The sequence below is a fragment of the Aplidium turbinatum genome, chromosome 4 (genome assembly GCF_918807975.1).
Source record: "Aplidium turbinatum chromosome 4, kaAplTurb1.1, whole genome shotgun sequence".
NCBI lineage: Eukaryota > Metazoa > Chordata > Ascidiacea > Aplousobranchia > Polyclinidae > Aplidium > Aplidium turbinatum.
The window spans coordinates 25,203,213-25,221,943 of NC_137475.1; the positions used below are offsets into that span (position 1 = coordinate 25,203,213).

An 18,731-nucleotide genomic window follows, 5' to 3' on the forward strand; every position below is an offset into this window, starting at 1 on the left:
CACATCATCAATGACTGCTCCATCTTCAAGCCACCTAACGGAGTGGAAGGTCTGCGTGTCATGGATGATGAGACCAAAGACTGGCTGCTCTCTAGTAGCCTTCCAGTGTAGTCTGGGAACATTGTGAATCTGGGGTGGTAAATGGGGGTCCACGTCTTTTAGGCGCAGACAGTTAGGCGCCGGTCAAATAGGCGCGCACACCGTGGCGTCAGGATATTTAGGTGCGGAGCACTGTGGCGCCCGTTCATTTAGGTGCTATTCCTAGTAAAGTCTGCAGATAGTATCAGCTCAGCTTAGTCGGGGTTTTGACAGAAAACTAAGTTACTCTTCAGTCTTCACTCAAGTCTACCACTCGCTTGAATATAGGCTACGGTATATTTTTTACTGATGTTTACTGTTTAGTGCAGTTATTATTTGACTTAACTAAAAGTGAACTCAGTCATGTTCGGAAACTTGAATAATTTATTGATAAAGCTGACGCCGACGCAAACCTGGACTAATAACAAGTAAATGCCGAACACGCGCATTAAAAAAACAATATATTTTTCTGTTCAATATAACATTTTGTGTGAAAAGCATTGCCGGTTTAAGCAGCTTCACTCACGGAAGCCATGACATATTTTTCTGTTCAATACAACATTTTGTGTGAAAAGCATTGCCGGACAAAGCAGCTTCACTCATTGAAGCCAACACTAACAACAAGTAAATGCACGCGCATTGCCACTGGTTGCCAGTGGCAATGGCACTCAAGCCAACCACCAGCTTGAATATAGGCCACGGTATATATTTACTGATGTTTAGTGTAGTTATTATTTGACTCACTAAAAGTGAACTCAGTCATGTTCGGAAACTTGAAACCTGGACTAACAACAAATAAATGCCGAACACGCTCATTAAAATACAATATATTTTTCTGTTCAATATAACATTTTGTGTGAAAAGCATTGCCGATTTAAGCAGCTTCACTCACGGAAGCCATGACATATTTTTCTGTTCAATACAACATTTTGTGTGAAAAGCATTGCCCTACCTGCCAAGCTGATACAATCCGCAGACTTTACTAGGAATAGCACCTAAATGAACGGGCGCCACAGTGCTCCGCACCTAAATATCCAGACGCCACAGTGTACGCGCCTATTTGACCGGCCCCTAACTGTCTGCGGCTAAAAGTCTTGCTCCCGTAAAAGGATAGACCTTCGGCCCCAGAGGCTCACACGACGACGATACTCTTCTTTATTGTTTAACATCGTCTGCACTGTGAAGAAAGGGGCGTTCTTCCCGGCTATCAGCACAAGGCTGAGCACTCACTAGTACAGCGAGCAGCTGCGATTCGCCAACCATAACGGTGTAGCTTCCACGCTAGCCATTCAGACCATCCAATCAACAATATGTTTCTCGGCAGCCGATTTGTAGCAAGAATTGACAGCGATAGACACGTGTTTCGCCCATAAGGCTGGGCTCATCAGTATCGCACCGTATTCTGCCACAAATTTATTCGACCACCGCTTTACCAGTCAGTTTAACTCTTATCTTTGTGGAAACAAAGAAAGAGCCAACAAAACCAGCAGGCGCCAGGGCAGAGGACATTGTGAAGAAAGGGGCGTTCTTCCCGGCTATCAGCACAAGGCTGGGAAGCCGGGAAGAACGCCCCTTTCTTCACAATGTCCTCTGCCCTGGCGCCTGCTGGTTTTGTTGGCTCTTTCTTTGTTTCCACAAAGATAAGAGTTAAACTGACTGGTAAAGCGGTGGTCGAATAAATTTGTGGCAGAATACGGTGCGATACTGATGAGCCCAGCCTTATGGGCGAAACACGTGTCTATCGCTGTCAATTCTTGCTACAAATCGGCTGCCGAGAAACATATTGTTGATTGGATGGTCTGAATGGCTAGCGTGGAAGCTACACCGTTATGGTTGGCGAATCGCAGCTGCTCGCTGTACTAGTGAGTGCTCAGCCTTGTGCTGATAGCCGGGAAGAACGCCCCTTTCTTCACAATGTCCTCTGTCCTGGCGCCTGCTGGTTTTGTTGGCTCTTTCTTTGTTTCCACAAAGATAAGAGTTAAACTGACTGGTAAAGCGGTGGTCGAATAAATTTGTGGCAGAATACGGTGCGATACTGATGAGCCCAGCCTTATGGGCGAAACACGTGTCTATCGCTGTCAATTCTTGCTACAAATCGGCTGCCGAGAAACATATCGTCTGCACTAATGAAGAAGAACTGAATGTTTTTGATGTTTGTTGTTGCCCATTCAAACATCTGTAATGGTGTCAAAATATGGTTTGCACTGGGGGCCTGAAGACTTGCACGTGCTGTAAGATGCTTGACAGTGCCTCCAATTCCGTCACATAAGCTTTTCCCATGCAAAGTGGCAAAAAAGTGCCATTCAGCAGAAATACCAAAGTCATGTTTGTGATAGCACAGGTTGGTGAAGTTCTTATAATTTTTATATTGTGAAGCTGCACCATCGCTAAAATAGATTACCTTGTGCAGATTCGAGATAAACTGTTTTAGATGAGGTAGCCTAACAAGAGTGAGTCACAAAGATGGATCATGCATTCCCTTTTATTTTGTGCTGTAGCCTGTAACATTGGATCAAGTATGACAAACCAAAATTCATAAATATCTTAAAAACAATACAAAATCAGGTGTATAGAAAATTTTGCCAAATTGGAAATCTACCTAAAAATATACTCCTAAATGGACCCATTTACAGGACCCTAAGCATTGTTCACTGCTTGGTGAGTGTGGTGTACCAACAACCGCACAATTGGAATATTGATTTGAGCTAAGCATTTTACATAATGCAGAATTATAATGCAAACTGAAAACAATTTATTTTTTGAAAACGGATAGATCATTTTCCTACAATTTTATCTCTACATAATAGCTTATTGATTGCAAGTGGGGTCATTCCATGTCAACTCAACAGGGTGTGCAAGCTCGACCCTCTTAGATTTTTTTGAAATTCACACTTAAGTTTCATATTGATGTATAATGAACACAAAAAAAATTTCAGCTCATTATCTCAAGACGTTTAGAAATTACAGCCCTTCAAAGTCACCAAGGTCCCTCAAAATGCGTTCGCATGTAAATTTTCCTCCATGTTTGGGTATTCACAACTTTTCATGTAAAGCATTTACAAATCTGAAATTTGGTATTCTGATTAAGAAGCAGCCCTAGTTTTCATATCTACCATCGAAATTGCTAATTTCAAATTAGTTTTAGATATAGAACCTTTCAAAAATTGAAATTTTTTACATTTGAAAAAATTACATCAATTTTTGATGTCCGCTATCTCCCAAACCAATAGTTCCAGAACTACCATTTTGCATATTATTATTCTATACTAGTTGGTAATTAACCCCCATGAGACTTACACTAAAAAAATGTGAAATTATTGAAGTTTGGAGGGTGCAAAGATGAAGCGCGAGCAAAAAAGCGCAAAATGCGCCATCTTGTGGTTAATATTTGACCCTGTGGACAGTCATTCAGGAAGTTGAAACTTTCAGAAAAAAATCTTCTTTGCCTAAGCTATAAACAGTTCAAGTTTCAAATATGTAACCCAACTCCTTCAATAGTAAATGCAGCTGTGAAATCATGAGTTTGACCATCACATGCAAAAGTCTTGGGGGTGTGAGGTAGTGTAGCTTACTTGGCAAACATGAAAATGTTTTGAATTTTGCTGAGGACACCCTTTTAAATTGTGAAGTTGTCAGAAAAAATAACTCCTTCAAAACATTTTTGAATTTGAAATTGATTTAGGGGTGGCCCTCTCCCCCTGAAGTTCTGCGCCCTCCCCCAAAATACCAAATCTTCATATCTCAAAAACTGCTGGAGCTAGAGATACAGTTTTTGTGTCAAAAGATGCAGAAAACATGATTTCCTATCTGCTTTCTGAACAGTGATTGTGTCTATCTTGAGTAGAAAAGCAGTTATTTAAAAAAAAACTTGTTTTGGGTATTCTAGCACAAAACAGCTCTGAACAAGTATTGTGGTCCAAGCTATTCAATACACAAAGTTCATAAACTAACTTGTATATAACTGGTTAGTTTCAAGATAAACATGAAACTAAACAAACAAGCAAGCAAACAAAGAAAAAAAAGTCAAATGAAGTGCACCGCACCATTAAAAAGATATGTCTTGGAAAGATCAAAATTAATTAAAAAAAAATTTTGACTTCGGTGGGCATTTAATCGTTGTTCTTATGAACATCAGGCACGAGATGAAACCAGTGAACTAAACAAGCCAACGAATAAACTTGCAATCACGCGATATTAATACAAACTCTATGCAAAGTAACCGACAGAAAAATTTACTGCACACGGTAATCAATAATGACTCCACTTACCGAAATATGCAAACGAGACAGAAAGTTCGTGTGAAAAAAAATGTCGCTGCCCGGCAGCCGAAACAAGAAATCCGTTAAAGGTATACTAAAGGAAAAACCTGACTTGGCGATTTTCCACGTTCTTTCTGTTTAACATGCTACCATAAAACGATTTTCAAAAAATTTTGCCCCATTGCGGTCTGACCACCATTGCTCGCGCGCTTTTGTCAGAGCTTTCAAAACGAGATTGGGCTTGAGCAGCGAAGCGTGCGACTGTACAGTAGGGTGGTTCAAAAAAATCAATTTTTGAAAATGATATGGGCTACCCTGCCAAAAGTTTCCATTTCCAGAAAAAATAACTTGTGTAAAATATTTTTGAAAAATAATAATGTTTAGGGGTGCCCCAAGCCCCCTAAAGTTTTGGCGATTTTGTCATATAAGCCTAAACTTAAAATGGCTGTGTTTCGAAAACGGTTCATGCTAACATACAAGTGTTTGGGTTCATTTTAATCAGCAAAGTGAGCTCTATGATTTTGCAAAGAAAAGTGAATTTTCAAATTTCTGATTTCCATGTTAAATTTTGTTATGTGTTCGAAAGTTGTATTATTGCTGTACAATAGTAAGCCTATAAGTCTATTGGTTATTACCAAAGTCCACACAAGGTCTTAGGTCATATTGGGTTCCCCCACTATGACGAAATGGGTGTTAGCTGTTTAAAACAGGGATTTCATGGCTACCAACCACTTACTGTTGCCCAATTAAGGTGTTCTTTGATGCTTGAGGAAAGCGTTTGCGATGCTGAGACACAAGCTGCAAAAGGAACTGCAACTGGTCTTCATCTTTGGTCAAATGTCCAGATTATATTTTGCAAGGGCAACATTTCTTTCAGCATGGTCATTAGTGACAATCAGTGATCTAAAGAAATCTTTGGCCATTTGGTAATCACTGTTTCCATCCCATTCTGCAACTGGAAGGTGGAGAAAGGCATATGGGATTTTCAGTTTCTTGAACAGCAGTTGTGTGTTGGCTGTAGCGAATGTTGCCGATGTTTTGGTGTGTATGTTATCCAACAACACAGTAGCTCTTTTTTCTGGAGTCCTCGGTTTCTTGAGCGACCATTATTGCTTTTGTCATTCGATTTTTGATGATTGGCTGGACATCATCATCAAAAGGAGACAGACCCACCAACTCTTCAGAAAGGGGCCTCAAATGGCGAGCCATTTTTCTGTTGCGACTTTGGAGATTGACTCATTGATGGTTGCATTGGTGGCAGACAACCAAAACGATGGCAAGACAACATTCAATCATGGACCGGACTCCACTTGACGACACTGGGCGAGTTGGCTCAAAATCGCCACTCTTGGAAGCAAATAAGCCATGTTGATGCGCAATCTGCCGCAGGCGGAGATAACGACTGATGATGATGACTCCTTCAAGCTTTTCAGAAACACAGATCACTATTGGGAGCCTTCACAGCCAATGGAGCAGTAATCCATGCTTTAACATAAATACAAGAAAATAAAACACACAGTTCATGAAGTCCTCTCTGTTCATGCAAAGTCAAATGAAATTGACTGCGAAACATCCACACTTTGAATGTGTAGATGACTTAAGCCATCCATCTTTCATGATGATCAGCACCAGGATATCAAAATCTAGTTACATAAGGTAATGGGGCAACAAGAAACGATAAAGTTAATTCCATGACCTCTCAATAATCATCTCGAGATTGTCTTTCTGTGGTCAATTTTACAGTGGTAAACTCGATCATCTCTTCTCTAATGCCCTTATATTATCTGCTGCATCATCCATCAATGCATCTTTGAAATTATTTTGATCTATAAACTCCCAGGAATCTTTAAACCTTTTGAAAAGCAGGACGTCCGAGGCAGAAGATGATGGCATAATTTTATTAAAGACGCGCCTGCAATCAGTTCTAAAACATGATGGTGACACACCAAATATAGCAGGTCTCTTCCAAGTAGCTGATCAAGAAGGACACAAGCTCCATTAATGCAACCAGTGTTTGTGCTAGTGGTATCAAAACACACATGGCTTCAACGTTTTCTTCAATATGCCAATCTTTAAAGGCATCAAATACTGCATGAGCTTGAGCCTCACCTGTGCCAGATGGAAGCTTTGGTACTGACAACAGCTGTGTATCCCCTTGAAAGGTCACAAGGAAGGGAAGGCGATTGACGTGATTGTGTGCAGTTAAATCTGGGAGAAGTTTTCCATCCCTGTGAACCGTTAAAGGAGCTTTCGGAGACAAGTTTTTCATGATTTCTGTTGTAAACTGTTTTCGATGCTGACGTCTGCTGCGCCTGATGCGTGAAGTACTCAAGGTTAGGTCTTTAATTAATGTTATGTTCCAGAATTTTGGCAGTTTCACTAACGATGTTCATTGCTGCTCGATTGGAGACATTAGCTCTGTCTAGGCTTGCAGATAAAGTAGGAGATAAATCCTTTTCTCTACCCTTCTGGGATAAAATGGAAACAGCAGATTACCCAGCTTATTCATCACTCTCTGAGACAAATTCTTCAGTTGCTGAACTGCTGCTATCTTCCAGAATAGCCATTGTGGCTGATGTATCGTCGTTGCTTGTGTTGTTTTTCTACAGCATTTCAATGCCTTTTTTTTCTTTTGTAATAGACTCCTATCGAGCTTGCCTAAACATCATCTGCGACATCCTCAGCCAATCATCAAAGATCGAACGGCAAAAGCAATAATGGTCGCACAGGAAACCGAGACTCCAGAAAAAGAGCTACTGTGTTGTTGGATAACATACACACCAAAACCTTGGCAACATTCGCTACAGCCAACACACAACTGCTGTTCAAGAAACTGAAAATCCCATATGCCTTTCTCCACCTTCCAGTTGCAGAATGGGATGGAAACAGTGATTATCAGATGGTCAAAGATTTCTTTAGATCACTGATTGTCACTACCCAGTAAACATTGATTGTTGGGGCAACATTGGCAAGATGCAGACGCCAACGTTGGCAAGATGTTTTATGCACCATTTGGATGCATCTGGCCAGCGTTGGCGTCTGCATCTTGCCACCGTTGGCTTCTGCATCTTGCCAACGTTGGATTATGCATCTTGCCAACGCTGGCTACTGCATCTTGCCAACGTTGGCTTCTGCATCTTGCCAACATTGGCAAAATGTTTTATGCACCATTTGGATGCATCTGGCCAGCGCTGGCGTCTGCATCTTGCCAGCGCTGGCTTCTGCATCTTGCCAACCTTGGCTTCTGCATCTAGCCAACATTGGTTTCTGCATCTTGCCAACGTTGGCAAAATGTTTTATGCACCATTTGGATGCATCTGGCCAGCGTTGGCGTCTGCATCTTGCCACCGTTGGCGTCTGCATCTAGCCAACGTCGACTTCTGCATCTAGCCAACGTTGGCTTCTGTATCTTGCCAACATTGGCAAAATGTTTTATGCACCAGTTTGCTTCATCTTGCCAACGTTGGCATCTGTATCTGGCCAGCGTTGTCAAGATGGCTTGTGCACCATTTTGCTTCATCTGGCGCCTAAATTCTGGTTGACTTTTATGCACCATGACGCTGCTTCATCTGACCTATTGACTATTGTGATGCCCGCGCTTTGACCAAGGTTGGCCATGCGAAGCAAGCTGGTGCATAAAACATCTGAACAGCATTGGCATTTACATTTGCCAAACGTCTCTGTACCTAAACCTCGCTCATCACCAAAAGTTTATTGTTGAACCTAGCTAATCCTTGGGCGAAAGAACAGCAGCAACACGGATTTATAAGCAACACTACTCCCTTTGTGACAAAGCAAAGTAACAGCCGAGCTTCTTATATTTTCACATTTATTAGAAACAAGCTACATCAAATCGTATTGACAGATGGATATTCATTGCACATCAGCAGCTTTTTCTTGCGTATCTTTATCATTCTGAATTCCTGCGAATGAAACAAAAATATTTAATTCAAGAGGGCTGTTTGGCAACAGTGTAGGATTTTGATCAGTTGTTGTCCAGGATAATACGAAGTTAATTGACAATCTGCAATATGAATGTAATATCCATGGTAATATCCCTCTCTCCAACGTGCGTGACAAAAAACTTATCATTCGATTCTGCGCCACGCAGAGCGATAATCAAGTTCCAATACATTCTAATTGCGTGTACAGATAGTTATTCAACAACTAAAGCAACACATTCGCAGTTGTCTTTCAAACATACAACAAGCTCACCAAAAATTAGTTTTTGCCGTTTTCGGCCACCTTGCCTGTCCTTCCAATTTCGAAATCACTCTGAAACTCTTCATCAATTTGCTGCACGGCAGCAGCTTTGTCGTGCGCCATCACCATGTCTAATCATGAAAGTAAAAAAAGAAGTGTTAAATCAGTATATAAATGCCGACATAGCCTACTAACCACCATGTTCGTTGTTCACATCAATGCGAGTACACCACTAAAACATTTTCATACATTACTCAATACTCTTCACAATTACATCATACATTAATCAAAAGAGCAAAATGGCATAGTTATGACATAATCATTTAGTCGTAATGGAAACATTTATCCGTACTCACCAAGAACAACCTTTTTCAGATTCTTTTTTAAACAATCAAACGAGTGCTTAGACTTCACGATGTTTTTTTTTTCTTTCTTTGTTCTCGACATGACTTGAACTGTGTTGTGTTCGATAATAATAGTTGGAATAAGTCCACTGATACAATCGCTTGCATTTTTGCCAACAACTTAACTTAAATTTGCCACCTGCAAAATGTAAATCGAATGTAATGACAGGGGTTTCATCCATCATATTAAAAAGCTTCAGCACTTGTTACAGAAATTTTCGACTGTTACAAATGACAGCCAACATTTAAAGTTTTATTTGGGATTCCAGTCGTGTGTTGCGTATGTAGGTCGCAGTGTAGGCTACTGTAGGCTATGTTGTCGCAATGGGCGCAAAAAATGTTATTATTATTATTATTCAGTTGACGGCAATGAAAGCTACATTTGCAAATACTCTACAACCATCACAGACCTATCCACACGACATAAAAATACAAACACATTCAAGCAGTCAGGCAAACACTGCCGGAGCAGCAAAATCAAAGATTGAGCAAAACCCTACACATGTTGTGGGACATCACAAGCTCTGCTACTTTGCTGATATCTTCTTAGCACTCATCTAGGAGCACTGGCACTAAATTTGTCACGAGAATATTTCATATGAAAGTTTTCCATTGGTCATTGAGTTTTATAACTTTCTCTAAATTGAGTTTTATAACTTTCTTTAAATTGTGTAAACGTAGCCTAGTGACAAAAACGACTTTACACAATTATTTCAGGTTCAATGAATAAAAGACATTCACTTACCAGGTTTTCATAAACATTGTCGTAAGTCATTCCTATAGTTTCATTTTGATCATTTCTAAAACTTCTTTCGGCTCATTTCTAATTGATCATTTCTAAAACTAATATCTCAATTGAATTCGATTTTTTATATTTTCGATGCAAGAAGCGAAAATTCCTCTTAGCGCTGTTCACATAAGCATTGTGCTTTCGGCTCTCCACGTAATTGTGTATTGCGCACAACCGCCATGCTTGAACAGTCGAAGTGAATCGGGTGACGTCATAATCCCTTTAGCAAAGGATTAAGTCATGGCCTTTGTCTTCCTTCATCAAAACAAACCAAGTTCTTCTGCTAAATTGCATCTCCTCACGTTGATATAACACATCGCCGCATTCTAAAGCTTTGTTGCCTATTTCACTTCAACACGTCATATTGCCCAGACAAAGTTTAAGTAGTGACATCATAATGGAGTTTTCACAACAATTATTGTGCCTGCAGTGTTTTTCTATGCACCGCGGGAGGAGAAAATACGATTTGCCGGATCGTTGAAAGTAAAAGTAGCAATCGTTTTGTGAAATCTCGCTTCAAGAAATTGAGGAGAGATTTCAACGCAACATGACTGCTCCTGAAGCTGGGAATTGCCCACCAGTAGCGGTGTCAGGGGAGTTCAGGGAGTACTTTTGAACTCGGGCCCTGGATAATTGTATTTCCAGACGTTTAATATAAAATAAACAATAATAATTGTAGCGATAGCCAACCAAGTGAGAAAACCATTTACCTCTTGTTACTTACTGATTCAGTGCATAAAATCAACGCAATATATAGTAAGAAAGAAACGCAAAACAATCAACTAAGGAACGTGGTACAGAACGCTCAATTGATTACACGCGCAGTGCGGTAGTAATCAATTCCAACGTCTGTACCAGAAAACGCTGAACTGTGATTATGTAGTGACGCTGGTCACGAGTTACATATATTCAACGTAGATGACGACTATAACACCTCCCCGATAATTTTTATACACAAACATAAAAAATGAACAAGACACCGAATTAACAATAAAACTCAAAGTCCGAAACGAGCCGGAGGTCTGCGGCGACGGCTCGACCTTCGTGGGTTGTGTGGCCCGAATTCCGGTACAGTCGGTGTGTCGTCCGAATTCGTTCGGGCTGAGGTGGAGACAGCGGAAGAGTCGATTGTTGGTGCAGGAGTATCTCCCGGCTCCTGGTCCTCCGATGATGCATAGCGAGGTTGCAGTTGGTCCATATGGCGCCTCCACGTCGGACCATGTGGCAGCAGACGTACCAGGAAGATTCGGCTACCCTGTCGCTTGATCACCTCGGCTGGAACCCAACGAGGATCCTGGCTCCGTCGTGGAGTGAATGATAGCGCGTAACAGGGATCTCCCGGTTTGAAATGTCGTTTGGTACCTTCGGAGGCGTCGGTGTTGTGAGGGTTTCGTCGGGGTACCACTTGAGACGGTGTAGGGAGAAGCGTGTCGATCTTGGTTCGAATCTGACGATTGTTGAGTAATTGGCTTGGAGAGTAGCCACTCGGAGTGGGCGTGCGTCGATATTGCTGTAGGAATTCCAAGACGGCCTGCTTCGGGGGTAGGGAAGATTTGCGAAGTGCTTGCTTGAACGTACGTACGAGGCGCTCCGCCGCTCCATTGGTTTCCGGATGGTAAGGTGCACCCGTGATGTGTACCATACCCCTCTCCTTACAGAAAGTTTGAAATTCTGTGGATTTAAAAGTAGTAGCATTATCGGTAACTATAGTATGGGGATAGCCGAAATGAGCAAAATCTTCTTCTAGCAGGTTGATAGTAGCTGTTGAAGATAAAGAAGTAGTAGCATGAATACATGGGTATTTAGAAAAAGCATCAATGCTGAGTAACCAATGGTAACCCATGAATTCTACCGCATGATCTATGTGCAAGCGACTCCACGGTGCTTCTGGAACCGTCCATGATTGGACCTGGGTTTTAGATTGCGGTTGATATTCGCCACAGGTACTGCACTTGTGACAAAGTTCCGCTATGTCTCGGTCAATGTTTGGCCAGTAGACGGACGTTCTTGCCAACTGCTTCATTCTCTCAATGCCGAAATGTCCTTCATGAAGCAATTGAAGGACGGAAGGACGAAGTTTGGACGGGATGACCACTCTGGAACCGTAAAGTAGACATCCGTAACAAGTAGAAAGAGAGTCTGCGTACTTACGAAACGGTTCGACCGGGTCTTGTGGAGAAGACTTGGCCGGCCATCCTTCATGAATGAAACGCATTACCGTGGAAATGGTAGGATCTTTAGAAGATTCTTTACGCAGTGAGGCAGCATTTGGGGTCTGGACCTGTAAATCCAAAGCATCGATAGCGCAGACGATATCAATGTCATCCGCACTTTCCTCTTCATCGAAGACTTTATCCCCTCCTGCTGGTAAGCGACTCAAAGCATCAGCGTTTTGATGATCCTTCGTCTTCCTGTACTCAATAGTGTATGTAAATTGCGACAAAAAGAGTGCCCAACGAGCCAAACGATTTGCTGCCAAAGAAGGTGTCGATTTAGTCGGGCCAAAAAGACTAAGCAATGGTTTATGATCTGTGACCAAAATGAATGATCTACCAAAAAGATATTGATAGAATTTCTTTAGCGCAAAAATTATCGACAAAGCCTCTTTTTGAATTTGACTATAGTTTCTCTGCGAAGCTGTTAATATCTTTGAAACGTTTGCTATAGGCCGTTCTGTGCCATCTGGGTAACGGTGAAACAAAGTAGCACCGATGCCCACACTAGAAGCATCACATGCGATACCTACCGGAAGTGACGCATTGAAATGTGTAAGAACCTCATCAGTAGATAGATGATGCTTCAGCTGAGCAAAAGAGTTTTCCTCTTGTTTTCCCCATCTCCAAGGAATGTCCTTTTTCGTGAGATGGTATAGTGGTTCTGCTACAGTAGAAGCGTTCAACGGTAGAAACTTCGAATAAAATTGTAAGGAACCTAAAAACGAACGAAGAGAAGATACGTCAGTGGGGGCAGACATCTCCAGTACGGCGTTTACCTTGGGATCTTTGGAGATGCCCTGCCTGGACAAAATGTGTCCGAGATACTCTACCTGAGGTTGTGCAAACTTACACTTGTCTTTCCTACACCTCAGGCCTTTTGAGTGAAGTCGATCGAGGAGCCGTCTAAGATTCTGGAGATGCTCCTCAGCAGTAGTGCCACTGACAAGAATGTCGTCTAGGTAGACTGCGACCCCTGGAAGGTCGGCTGTAAGGTCGTCCATGATCTTCTGAAAATAACCTGGAGCAGAAGATATGCCAAAAGGTAAAACATTTTGTAAAAGTACGCCACGGTGAGTGCTTAATGCGAGTCGTTTTCGACTGTCAGGACCAAGTCGAATCTGATTGTAGGCATCAGCCAAGTCTATCTTGCTGAAACCATACCCACCACCCAACTTTTGCATTAAGTCTTCTGGTAAGGGTAACGGGTGACGATGGGTCTCTAGGGAAGGGTTCACCGTGACTGAATAATCGCCACATATGCGTAACTTGGCCTTCGCTTCTGAAGAGTTTGAAGGCTTACGGACTGGAACAACCGGTGTGCCCCAATCGCAAAACTGAACTGGTGTCCATACACCACGTGCAATTCCCGAATCATAGGCTTGCGCTAAGTCCTCCTTTAGCGCGAAAGGTACAGGCCTAGGTTTGAGAAAAACAGGTTTAGCATCAGACTTAAAATCTATGTCTAGTTCATAATCTCGTAAGCACCCGAGTTCAGGCTTAAAAACATCTTTGAACTCGTCACATAAGAGGGAGCATGCTTTCTCCAGACTCTTATCAGGCTTGTCGTATGACTGGATACTCTGTAAAGTAGAATAGTTAGACAGAAGGAATTTATCGATAGAAATTCCTAAAGACGAAATTGCATCACGACCTAGCAAGTTCAGTCCTTTGACTGTCGTGACTACAAAAGAAATATTATCTGACCTTCCCGTGGAAGGACAAGTTACCTGGGCCGTGAAAGAACCCGTGATTGGTACTAGATGCTTGGTAGCAGATTGGAACTGCGACACTGGTGCTTGCAATTGAGGTGCGCCTACCCGAGTCCAGACGTCGTTGGAAAGGAAATTTCCATTTGTAGCAGTGTCCAGTTCTAAGTGTGTGGTTACCGAATTAATGGAGATCGGTACTTCGAACTTTGAATTTCGAGGTTTTCTGCAAGAACTAGAAAGCATGTTAATTTCCTCGATACAATTTACCTTAGAAGGTTTGAACTGTCTAGCTTTCTTTCGACAAACACTCTGTAAGTGTCCCGTAATATTGCAGAAATGGCAAGTGGCTTTCTTAAACCTACAGTCATTGGCGTTGTGGTTGGAATTACCACAGCGATAGCATTCTTTATTTTTAGAAGAAAAGAAAGTACCTGTAAGTTGCCTAGTTTTTGGAGGTTTACTGATGGTCCTTACTTTCGCAACTGGTACTGGTGGAGTGCCGTAAACAGTTTCTTTGGCCACCTTGGCTGCCTCTTCGGTTTCTGATGCAACCTCCACCGCACGTTTGAAAGTAAGTTCATCAGCTCTGATTTTGAATAACGCCTTAAGCACCGCCTCGTTACCTATTGAACAAATAAAACGAGTACGTAAAGCTTCGTCCAATGGATTTGAAATGGACGAGAAGTCACAGGTGGCAGCTGCCTGGCGTATGCGGATGGCTAGTTCTTGAGCTGTTTCACCGGGCTTGCGCTTCATTTCGCTCCAGAAACGGAATCGCTCCCTCACGATGAAGCGTTTTGGGTCGAATTGTTGAGCCATGTAATTTGTAATTTCCGTCATGGTGAGATCGTTGACTTCTTTTGGGTTTGTTTCCTGCGCAGCCAAATTTGTTAACATTTTGTAGATTGTAGGTGATTGATTGGTGAGGTGATTGCCCACGCAGGTTCGAATCCTGCCGACGACGCCAGTTAAATGTCTGTTGTATTTCCAGACGTTTAATATAAAATAAACAATAATAATTGTAGCGATAGCCAACCAAGTGAGAAAACCCTGCGGCATTTTGTCTTGTGCGACTGAATGTGCTGCTACAAAGGTGTTAAACCTCTTCCAATAGTCTGCCCACAGTTCAGTGGTGGCATCGAACGTTACGAACTTAGGTAAAGATACCTGCTGTTGTATTGTTGTTGGTTGTGGTCTTGAAGTTTGGGCTCGCATTTCTCGTAGTTGCTCCATGAGTAGTTTCGTCTGATCTTGGTGACGTTGTTCTTGTTCTTGGTGACGTTGTTCTTGTTCTCGGTGACGTTCTTCTTGTCTGGCAATTTGCTCCTTCGTCTGGCGTTCTTGGTTGGCAATTTGTTGTTGCAGGACTTCGATCAGTTTCTCCATGTTTCTAAAATCCTGTAGAAATTCTGTAAAGATCCTGCCGGCGACGCCAGTTAAATGTCTGTTGTATTTCCAGACGTTTAATATAAAATAAACAATAATAATTGTAGCGATAGCCAACCAAGTGAGAAAACCATTTACCTCTTGTTACTTACTGATTCAGTGCATAAAATCAACGCAATATATAGTAAGAAAGAAACGCAAAACAATCAACTAAGGAACGTGGTACAGAACGCTCAATTGATTACACGCGCAGTGCGGTAGTAATCAATTCCAACGTCTGTACCAGAAAACGCTGAACTGTGATTATGTAGTGACGCTGGTCACGAGTTACATATATTCAACGTAGATGACGACTATAACAGTTAGGAGCCCGTAACTTCTTCAAGGTGTCCGGAAAAACAAACAAACTACCGCGTATATTTAGATGTAGTGCGTTATTTTTAAAACTGTTTAGAGGCCCAAAGATCTCATTGGTACCGGGCCCAAATTATCTTCTCACTGGCCTGGTCTGTAGCAAATGATGGTGTACATTTGCATAAATTGAAAGAAAACTTTTGAATAGTTGTTCAACTGGCACAACGTTGGCAACATTTCTAACCGATGCTTGCTCACAGAAACATATTTTTAAACAAAACCGCATAAAAAAGGTTTGTAGGCTACTGATATTTTTAAAAATGGAAATAAGTAATAAAAGCATTGGCTACACTTCTGACCAACGCTGGTCTTAAATATTCATAATATACTTGTACGGTATCAGAAAATAATAACAGCATTGATAGCCTATTATTAAAATTTTAAATTGTAGCAAAATGATGGCATACATTTGCATAATTTGAAAGAAAACACCGAAATTGTTATGAATTGGCACAACGTTGGCAATGCTTCTGACCGATGTTAACCAATCACACAACTGTGTTTAGAAGCAATACCACATGAAAAGAGGTTTGTGTTAGTATTTTTCAAGTTTAAAACAAATAAACCTGAAATAAAATCTTTGAGACCTTTTTCAACGCTTAATAAGATGTATTGAAATTGTTGGCGTATTGTTGGCAATGTTGGCAAAATGTTGGACGAAATTGCCGACCTTGTGCCAACATACCCAGCATATAGCCGATGCTGGCCCAGCAATCAATGTTTGCTGGGTAATGACTATGCTGAAAGAAATGTTGCCCTTGTAAAAACATTTTCTGGATATTTGACCAAAGGTGAAGACCAGTTGCAATTCCTTTTGCAGCTTGTGTCTCAGCATCGCAAACGCTTTCCTCAAGCATCAAAGAACACCTTAATTGGGCAACAGTGAGTGGTTGGTCGCCATAAAATCCTTGTTTTAAACAGCTAACAGCCTAACACCCATTTCGTCATAGTGGGGGGGCCCAATATGACCTAAGACCTTGTGTGGACTTTGGTAATAACCAATAGACTTATAGGCTTACTATTGTACAGCAATAATTCAACTTTAGAACACATAACAAAATTTAACATGAAAATCAGAAATTTGAAAATTCACTTTATAGTACTATTACTCTTTGCCAAATCATAGAACTCACTTTGCTGATTAAAATGAACCCAAACACTTGTATGTTAGCATGAACCGTTTTCGAAACACAGCCATTTTAAGTTTAGGCTTTTATGACAAAATCGCCAAAACTTTAGGGGGCTTGGGGCACCCCTAAACATTAATATTTTTCAAAAATATTTTACACAAGTTATTTTTTCTGGAAATGAAAACTTTTGGCAGGGTAGCTCATATCATTTTCAAAAATTGATTTTTTTATTAACCACCCTACTGTATAGTCTGCGTCACTAGAGACTAGCAATCAGCTGATCTCGCAATAATTGTTACTGCGGGCAATTTGCCTGTAGGCTATGTATTTATGTACATCAAAACATCAGATTTCAACATCAAAACATCAGACAGTTTGCTCAAAACATCAGATGTGGTAACGTCGCTTTTGTTATTGCTGTCTTTTGTGACGTATTCTCGAGCAGTGTTTGCACTTTTGGTTATTTTGAAAAAATGAAAATAAATGAAACATTGGACTTTGGGCCTTGCCAGCGCCATTGAAAACATTTTGTTTTCGGTAATTTTTCTTGAAATGTATTCTTGAATGTCTCGTTTACACATTTTAATGCCTAATTCCCGTTTGAAATTTTCATTTAGTAGGCCTTTAAAAAAATGTGTTTATAAAAATCGGTTAATTGATATTGTGCTTTTGCGTTCACTCAGAGAAGAATAACGCAAACAAGGACCTGAAACATATTTGCAGTTGTATTTAAATGCACTGCTTCCCATGGAGGTGTACTGTAGAGCTAGTCTTCGAGCTTTTATAGGTCGACAGCGCTGCTCATACTTTGCTTTGTTGGTGAAAAAATATTGTGAATGCGAGTGAAGAAAAAACATTTCAAATATCAACGGAATGGAGAAATATTGGGTTGTGGAAGCCGGCCTAACATGGCATACCGGCACGGTAGTTTCGAAGGCCATTTAACATTTGATAACTGTTTATGTTGTTCTTGCTAAGACTTTAGTTAAGAATTTTTTGCTGTTTTTTGGCTCAGAATTTATTTAATTAACCTCTATTGTTAATCATAAACGCCGTTTGATACCTGTTTTTTCTTCAGTTGAGACCTTTTCGCTGACAGTTTACTTGGCTAACTTCTATTATAAGCTAATTCCTTTGAATAAACAGATGTCGTTGTAAAATTTTAGAATTTTTTTAAAAAGTTTTTTTTTTTTAAAAAGGCTATTTCCAAACTGGGAATTCTCTGTACTGGATTATAGCAGACCACCATCATCACCGCTCTCTTCACTCTTCTTTAATGCCAACCGAACCAAAAACACCAGCGAGCCGCAAAATCAGTTGACACAAAATAACATAACAGCAATGAAAACACAATGGTTGTTTATCCATATCAGTTTTGTACTTGTCAAAATGATTGAATGATTGATTAATCTCTGAAAATTAGGACGATAAGTTGTTAATGCTGTGCGAATTAATTCTTCCAAGTGTTCATTTTGAAGTTAGATAAAAGTATGGTATCGTATATTCATAAAGCACAGCTTGTGAAGTTGTGAATGAACCTCAAAACTTCAGACTGCTAAGTGCTAGGCAGCGCCAGCGCAGCTAATAAATCATACCTAGCCTAATTCTTGGTCTCAAAATTTCATAATCAATTAATCATGCTTGTAGGCTCCATAATACTTTAATGCTAATTTCTTCCTAGAACACACTGAGTGCTCTGGTCAGTCCAAATTGAAGTCATACCACAGATTACATTTACAAATTCTTATAAAAATGAATAAGTATATAAGTTCTAGTCAGGCGCGGATCTAGGAGTTTTTTTTGGGGGGGGGGCCAGAAAATTTGAAAATGAGTTACAAAGTAAAAAAAAGATAAAACAGATATGAACCATCAGTGGCGTAGCCAGGAATGTGGAGGGTTTGACGGGCGAAGCCCGACGGCGTGTTCGCCAAAGGCGACACCCAGCAGCGGGGGATCTGGGGGCCTCCCCCAGAAAATTTTGAAAAATTACTTTAAATTTGGTGCATTCTGAGAGCATTTTCAACAAAAATATGGGTATAAATATTCCTGTAAAATGGTGCTGTCCGGTGGCATAGCAAAAGGATAAGATCATGTTTTCTTCGGCATTTTTTCGGTAATAAAACTAAGTCTCTATGTTTTTTT

General features: G+C 40.9%; 1 protein-coding gene and 1 long non-coding RNA gene across 2 annotated transcripts in view; one reads left to right on the plus strand and one right to left on the minus strand.

Annotated features, from left to right (window-relative positions):
- Positions 1-18,731, plus strand: part of LOC145768185 (phosphoribosylformylglycinamidine synthase-like) — a 91,678-nt gene that overhangs the window by 42,401 nt on the left and 30,546 nt on the right. The window lies entirely within an intron of this gene.
- On the minus strand, positions 8,559-9,854 carry LOC145768247 (uncharacterized). Its single transcript, XR_014288926.1, has 3 exons — positions 9,690-9,854; positions 8,897-9,083; positions 8,559-8,671 (listed from the first exon to the last, which is right to left on the minus strand). It is a non-coding gene; the product is annotated as an uncharacterized LOC145768247 (long non-coding RNA).